The sequence below is a fragment of the Carassius carassius genome, chromosome 41 (assembly GCF_963082965.1).
Source record: "Carassius carassius chromosome 41, fCarCar2.1, whole genome shotgun sequence".
NCBI lineage: Eukaryota > Metazoa > Chordata > Actinopteri > Cypriniformes > Cyprinidae > Carassius > Carassius carassius.
Window position 1 is genome coordinate 17,791,665 of NC_081795.1, and position 7,673 is coordinate 17,799,337.

Genomic DNA, 7,673 nt, shown 5'->3' on the forward strand with positions numbered 1-7,673 from the left:
ATAATTTCACAATTTCATATAAATGCTATTTCTTATTTAATATTGATAGGCTACTTAACCACAATTGAAAAAGAATGGGTTTTGAAAAACTGTGACGTAGTGTTGTGGACACCTGTTGCTTATTTTGCTCAGTTTTACCTATTTAAGTCTTCTTACCATTCAGCCATGTGTTAATGAAAATTACACGAAAACCCCAATTTTCAAAGCATGAAATTTCAGTTCTTTTGGAGGAGGTGGAAAATAAAGTCCAGCTATTTTCAAAGCTGAAAAAACGGCATTACAAATACTGACAAAAATAAAATCTGTGCAGAAATCACTAAAAAAATAGATGATGCTTGCTATGGATATGAACAAAGCCCAGAAGAAGTGAAGAATAAGTGATGTAAGATGATATGGTGATATGATAAGGTCTCGTACTCTATCGCATACGTTGTCAGTGTTGTGATAAACCGTAAAGTGCGTTCAAGCGCCAGCCAAGAGAGTGTAAAGAAATGCCCTTTGTGAGAAGCAGTTAAATCAGCGGGAGTTAAAAGCAGATCGTAAGTGTATTTATTTCTTGTCTCATTAGTGTTTAGCGCAGTTGTCCTTTGTTGTGATAAACAGTAAAGTGCGTTCAGCTGAATTAAATTTCGGTTTTGTAGTGTTTAAAAAAGATTAGTATACCACGGCAGCGGTCGTGGCAGCCCTCCAGTTAAGCCATCCTCGTGTGTAGACCAAAGAGTGTAAAGACCATCGACTCCACCGGGCAGGGACACTGGCAGGGAATATAAGTATTGTTTTGATTATTCTCTTTTTCTTTCTCCTTGTTTCATTTCTGTTTCAGTTGATTTTTTGTTTATAACCAAATCTTACTATGTGTTTCCAGATCCCTACTATCACTACCACTCGCAAACCACACATCACACAATGTAGGCAGCACAATCTTATCAATCTGCGCACTTTGCATATATCTGCTAATACACTACTTTCTTTTTCTATTGGTCTCTGGAATTGCTGGTCTGCTGTAAACAAAGCCGATTTCATTACTTCTATTATTAGTCATTCAAAGCTTAATCTCATGGCCCTAACAGAGACCTAGATCAAACAAGAGGACAATGCTACACCTGCAGCACCCTCCAATAATTTCTCATTTTCCCACTCCCCCCATTTCACTAGAAGAGGTGGAGGTACTGGTCTGCTCATCTCTAATGATTGGAAATTTAATCCTTTACCATCTTTGGGTATCAACAGTTCCTTTGAATCTCATTCAGTTACTGTTACCTACCCTCTTAAAATACATTTTGTAGTTATCTATCGACCCCCAGGACCACTGGGTAACTTTTTGGATGAATTAGATGTGTTGCTCTCAACATTTCCTGAGGATGGTACTCCCCTAGTTATGCTTGGAGATTTCAACATCCACCTAGATAAACCTCTGTATGCTGATTTCCACACTCTGCTTGCCTCTTTTGATCTCACCCAGAGTGTCAACTACTGCTACTCGCAAATCAGGCAACCAACTGGACCTTATTTATACGCGACACTGCTCTACTGATCATGTTCTGTTACTCCACTGCACACGTCGGATCACTTCCTCCTCACTCTTAACCTCAACATGGTCCCTGACACATCACTTACCCCTTCACATGTCATCTTTCGACGTAACCTATGCACACTTTCACCCTCCCGGCTATCTGCAATGGTTTCATCTTCACTTCCTTCCCCTAAACTGTTTGCATCTTTGGATGCTAACAGTGCTACTGCTACTTTCTGCTCCACTCTTACATCTTGTTTAGACACTGTTTACCCCTTATCTTCCAGGCCAGCTTGTAACACCCCTTCTGCCCTTTGGTTATCTGATGTTCTACGCGAACACCGTTCTAAGCTTAGAGCTGCTGAAAGGGTGTGGCACAAATCCAAAAATACTACTGACCCTACAGTAATGTGTATCGATCACTCCTATCTTCCTTCTCTGCTAATGTCTCTACTACTAAAATGACATACTACCATAACAAAATTAACAATTCGTCTAACTATCACATGCTTTTTAAAATATTTTCCTCACCTCTTTGTCCTCCTCCTCCCCCTCCTGCTTCATCTCTAATAGCTGACGACTTTGCCACGTTTTTCATTTATAAAATTAAACACAATAGTGCACAATTTTCCACACAACAATCAGTCAAGCTCATATCACCAGCAAACATACACTCATTTACATCCTTCTCTTCACTCTCTGAGGCAGAAATCTCAAAACTCATCCTTTCTAATCACCCTACTACTTGCCCGCTGGATCCTATTCCATTTCATCTCCTTCAAGCCATTTCTCCTGCAGTTTTACCTGCACTCACTGACATCATCACCACATCCCTCCACACTGGTGTTTTTTTCCCTCATCATTTAAACAGACTCGTATATCTCCACTACATAAGAAACCCACCCTCAACCCATATCTTTTAGAGAACTACAGACCTTTCTTTTTTACTACAGTTTAAAGAAAGATAAACTAAAGAAACTACAATTTCCCTTCTTCCTTTCATTGCAAAAACTCTTGAACGAGCTGTGTTCAACCAAGTCTCTACATTTCTCACACACAACAACCTCCTTGACAGCAATCAGTCTGGCTTCAGAAGTGGACATTCAACTGAGACTGCCTTGCTCTCAGTTGTTGAAGCTCTAAGACTAGCAAGAGCGGAATCCAAATCTTCAGTACTTATCCTGCTTGATCTGTCCGCTGCTTTTGACACGGGTAACCACCAGATCCTCTTAACAACCCTACTGGCAAAAGGCATCTCAGGAACCACACTTCAAATGTTTGAGTCTTACCTATCAGATAGGTCCTTCAAAGTATCTTGGAGGGGTGAGGTGTCTAAGTCACAACATCTAACTAATTGGGGTGCCTCGGGGCTCAGTTCTTGGAACAATTCTCTTCTCTGTCTACATGGCATCATTAGGTTCTGTGATTCAGAAACATGGCTTTTCATACCACTGCTGCAATGATGACACTCAACTCTACCTCTCATTCCATCCTGATGATCCGATGGTAGCTATTCGCATCTCAGCTTGTCAGATATTTCTTGCTGGATGATGGACCATCACCTTCAACTCAACCTTGCCAAGACAGAACTGCTTGTGATTCCAGCAAACCCATCGTTTCATCACAATTTCACCATCAAGTTAGGCACATCAACCATAACTCCTTAAAAAACAGCTAGAAGCCTTGGAGTTATGATTGATGATCAGCTGACTTTCCCAGACCACATAACTAAAACTGTCCGATCCTGCAGATTTGCTTTATTCAACATCAAGAAGATCAAGCCCTTTCTTTCGGAACATGCTGCACAACTCCTTGTTCAAGCTCTTGTTCTGTCCAGGCTAGACTATTGCAATGCCCTCTTGGCAGGTCTTCCAGCCAGTTTTATCAAACCTTTGCAATTAATCCAGAACGCGGCAGCAAGATTAATTTTTAATGAGCCAAAAAGAATACACATCAAACCTCTGTTTATCAATTTGCACTGGCTTCCGATAGCTGCTCGCATAAAATTCAAGGCATTGATGTTTGCCTACAAAACTACCACTGGCTCTGCACCCATTTACCTAAATTTGTTACTTCAGACTTATGTGCCCTCTAGAAGCTTGCTTTCTGCAAGTGAATGTCGCTTGATTGTGCCATCCCAAAGAAGCACAAAGTCACTTTTACGGACTTTTAAATTAAATGTTCCCTCCTGGTGGAATGACCTCCCCAACTCAATCCGAGCAGCTGAGTCCTTAGCCATCTTCAAGTATCGGCTTAAAACCCATCTCTTCCATCTTTATTTGACCCTCTAACCATTCTAGTCTTAAAAAAAAAAATCGAACTACCTTTCTAATCTTTTTGTATTCTATTTTCTTTTCATTTATTAAGCAAATGTGTGTGTGTGTGTGTGTGTGAAGACCTCTAACACTAGCTTGCTATTCTATTCTTTATTTTATTCTATCTGTTTTCTTTGTAATTATTATATTATTTAAAAGCCCATGCTACGTATACTGTGTTAACCTAACTGAGACTTGTTATAGAACTTATATATCATTGCTCTTTTTTGTTGTTTTTGATTGCATCCACTGTCCTCATTTGTAAGTTGCTTTGGATAAAAGTGTCTGCTAAATGAATAAATGTAAATGTAACAAATGAATAAGTGGAGGGACTTCGCAAGTGTGACAAAACGGAGAGCTACGACATGTAAGAGGGTAGCAAAGAAGACTGGTGGTGTATCAATTCAGTTCCCCCTCTCCCTATAGAGGAAGAGAAAGCTTTGGTCATCCTGGGGCCTGTTGCAATGGAAGGATCTTTGATGGGATAGATAAATGTGCATCAACCAGGCCTTTGCCTTCAAAGTTCAGGCCTTCAACATCAGGTCCTTTCCACCCTGGGCCTCTAACATCAGGCTTCACATCTTCAGAGGCCAATAAGAAGAAACAACACTTTCAATTCAGTTATTAGCTACAATGCATTATTATGCTGTTGGAAATTTAAGGAGGTGGTGTGTGATGGCCTGATGGGTGGGTGATGGGAGCACACATGACCCTTTTGTGTAGGCCACTTCTGCAGTTCATCTGGTGGCTGAAAATGGTACATGGCTTTGGTGATAGCTGGCGGCTGGGAGACAGTGGATATCCTCTTTGCCCATACCTCCTGTCAACTGTGCAGCATAATAAACCATTTGTTTAATCTGACATAATTTCTGTTAATTATTTGGTTTATTTGCCAATATGCATTAAATGAACACTTTAAAAAAATTAAAAATACCTTTGCAAACAGTGTATATACTGTGTCTCTCTCTCTCTCTCTCTCTCTTTCTCTATGTACATTCACACACAAACACATTTGTAGAGAGTATTCTATATTCTAATTCTGTAAAAACAACAAAATAACTCACTTATTTATACATTTTTGTTACTTTATTTGGGTACATTCATTCACTATAAAAATATGTGATTTGAGTGTTATTATATAATATAAGTGAAACCTCTAACACACTGTTTTACCAATATTGTTATATTAGACATATGTCTTTTGGAATGTTTTTACAAAGATAACTCACTTGCAAACTCACCGTTTCTTCACACAAACGAAACGACGGCTGCGTTCCAATCGGCATGATTAATACTTTCAGAGAGCACTTTGAAGGGAGAATAATTGCAAGGGCCACGCTGCTATATAGTTTCAAACTGAATTTGTAATAATAATAAAGAAGGCGAATTAGGTAATAAACTTAAACCGCAACTTTAAGTCTTTTAAATCACTTAAAGTGGATGGGGAAATCTTCCAAAGGAATAGGGCATAGGGTCGATAACTCTGAATAGAACACAGCCCAGGTGCGGCGCAATCAATGACGTCGACAAAGCAAACTACACTCTAAAAACTGCTGGGTTGCTTTTTTTATGGTTTAAAATGACTACATTGCAGGGTTTCAAAACCCAGAGCGGGTGTTTTTTTATCACTGTATTTCAGAAGGAAAACTACTGTATTTAGAAAATGTTCAAATTCATTTAGCATGTAATGCTTGATGAGCTCAGTCTCGCTTTGCAGCCGTTACCGTCGAAACCTACCTCTCCCGCTTAGCGCCTCCTGCTGGCAGAAAATTAACTCTCAGAGTGCCGCCACCAATTGAGTGTAAGGATGTGGGAAACAATGCATGCTACGTTAAAATGAACCCAAATTGAGCTAGGCATTAAACCTACAAATAATGTTCATTTTAAATATCACTTTTACAGACAAATAATAATTATCAAAAGGAAAATATTTATTAAAAACAAGAGTAAAGTCAAAAAGTAAAAAGAATGTAAGAAGAAATGCAGAAAAGGATGGCATTAACAGCTACAGTTCATAAAGCATTGAACATTCGTTGAATATAACTTAAGTCAAATTGGACTTTGTTCAATTGTATATATTGTATAAAAATATACGAAAACACTATTATACAATAAATTTACAATTAGTTAGGTTCTTTACCAACTATACTGGCATGACAGTACACAAATAAATCACAACATTAACTCTGATATTATAACATTTAACAGACGTGTGTGTGTGTGTGTGTGTGTGTGAAAGAATGTGAGCATGTGTATGAATGACAGAGTGTAAACTCTTCTACTAAACAACACAGAAAAAGCATTTAACATTGTTTTTACAAATACATATACACTTACAGTTTGTTTCATAGTCCATGAATACAGATCAAGCATCACAGTCAATTTTCATGATCTCTTTAGCATAATTGATGTAGTCATAAAGAAGCCCCATCAGCACATGTAACATCTTCTACATCATCCAGGGCAGCGTCCTCCTTTAAAACCACTGCTGCATCAGTTTAGGGGAAAGGACGTTCACTTCTTTGACCAGCATTCATCCAGTCACCGCCTGTTCTTCATCAGTGGCCTAGAAAGAGAGACACATTTGAAAAAATAAAACATTTAATTAAACTATCCATTTTCAGGTAGAGGTGTATTCACATCCGTAATGATAGGTAAATTATCTGTGTTAAAGTTTCAACACTTTGTGAGGTTGTTTAATGTCTCGGTCCACCACAGCGCTCCAGAATGCTATAATGACAGCACTAGTGTGAGGGCACATAATATTGTTTGAATAAATATACTGCTTTTAGAAAGCTTCTTTACTGAAACATTAAAACAGACATGACATTCACATACCTCACAAAATGTTCATGTACCTAGGTGGCTGCTCTTCAAACGGTTAGTTCACCAAATAATGAAAATGGTCATAATTTACTCTCCCTCATGTTGTTCCAGACCCACACAAACTCTGGATTTTTGGAAAATAAATGAATATATTTAATATTCTAATAATTTGTGTCCTCCATTGCTAGTCTGGGAGACCAGTATTTTATTTGAAACATACATGTTTGCTATCATATAATTTAAGATTTATTCATATATAAATATCGGAATGAATTACTTCTACAATAACTCTATTTATGAGGCTTTAAAATACTGATTATCTAGACTATAAATGGATTAACAAAATTATGAGAAAATTTAAAATATATTAATTTCAATATATTCAAGTCTTATAGGTTTGGAATGGCATGAGGGCAAGTAAATTATTTTGTGTGTGAAATTTACCTTTAAAAGGGAAGACCAGGAATGATGACTCTCCAAATCAGACAAGACAACTCCAAAGTTGGTTTGAGTTCGGCAATGAAAAACACAGACATCAATGGTTTTAATGAAATGAGCACATAATCACACTGTTGTTGCATCAAAATGTGAAGTAAACCGACAGGAGACAACAGAAACATTTATTTTCTAAAAATAACTTACATAAAATCTCAAATGAATGATGCTCTCCCATGTCTCTGGCTTTTAACATCTACAAAAACAAAAAACAAACATTATTTTACTCTTAGTAAAAACACTCTTAGCCTTAAACTATCTTTCCCTATCTTCAGAAGAAGCTGAGAAACCTCCTCACACAAGCAGACTTCTGTGTCCTTAACTCCAGTTAGTTTGAGTTCTGCAAAGAGGGACATCAATGGTTTCAATAAAATATGAACATGTGATCACACTGTTGTTGCATCAAAATGTGAATTAAACAGGGAGGACACAACAGAAACATGAATTTTCAAAAAAATAAAAAATAATTAACTCACATCAGTCTCAAAAGAATGAAGTTATCTTGTCTCTGGATTTCAACATCT

At 37.7% G+C, this 7,673-nt stretch overlaps 1 long non-coding RNA gene across 1 annotated transcript; it reads right to left on the bottom strand.

The window, feature by feature from the left end:
* Positions 1-6,018: 6,018 nt before the first annotated feature.
* Positions 6,019-7,168, bottom strand: LOC132123299 (uncharacterized). Its single transcript, XR_009426490.1, has 2 exons — positions 7,099-7,168; positions 6,019-6,394 (listed from the first exon to the last, which is right to left on the bottom strand). It is a non-coding gene; the product is annotated as an uncharacterized LOC132123299 (long non-coding RNA).
* Between the last annotated feature and the right edge of the window lie 505 nt (positions 7,169-7,673).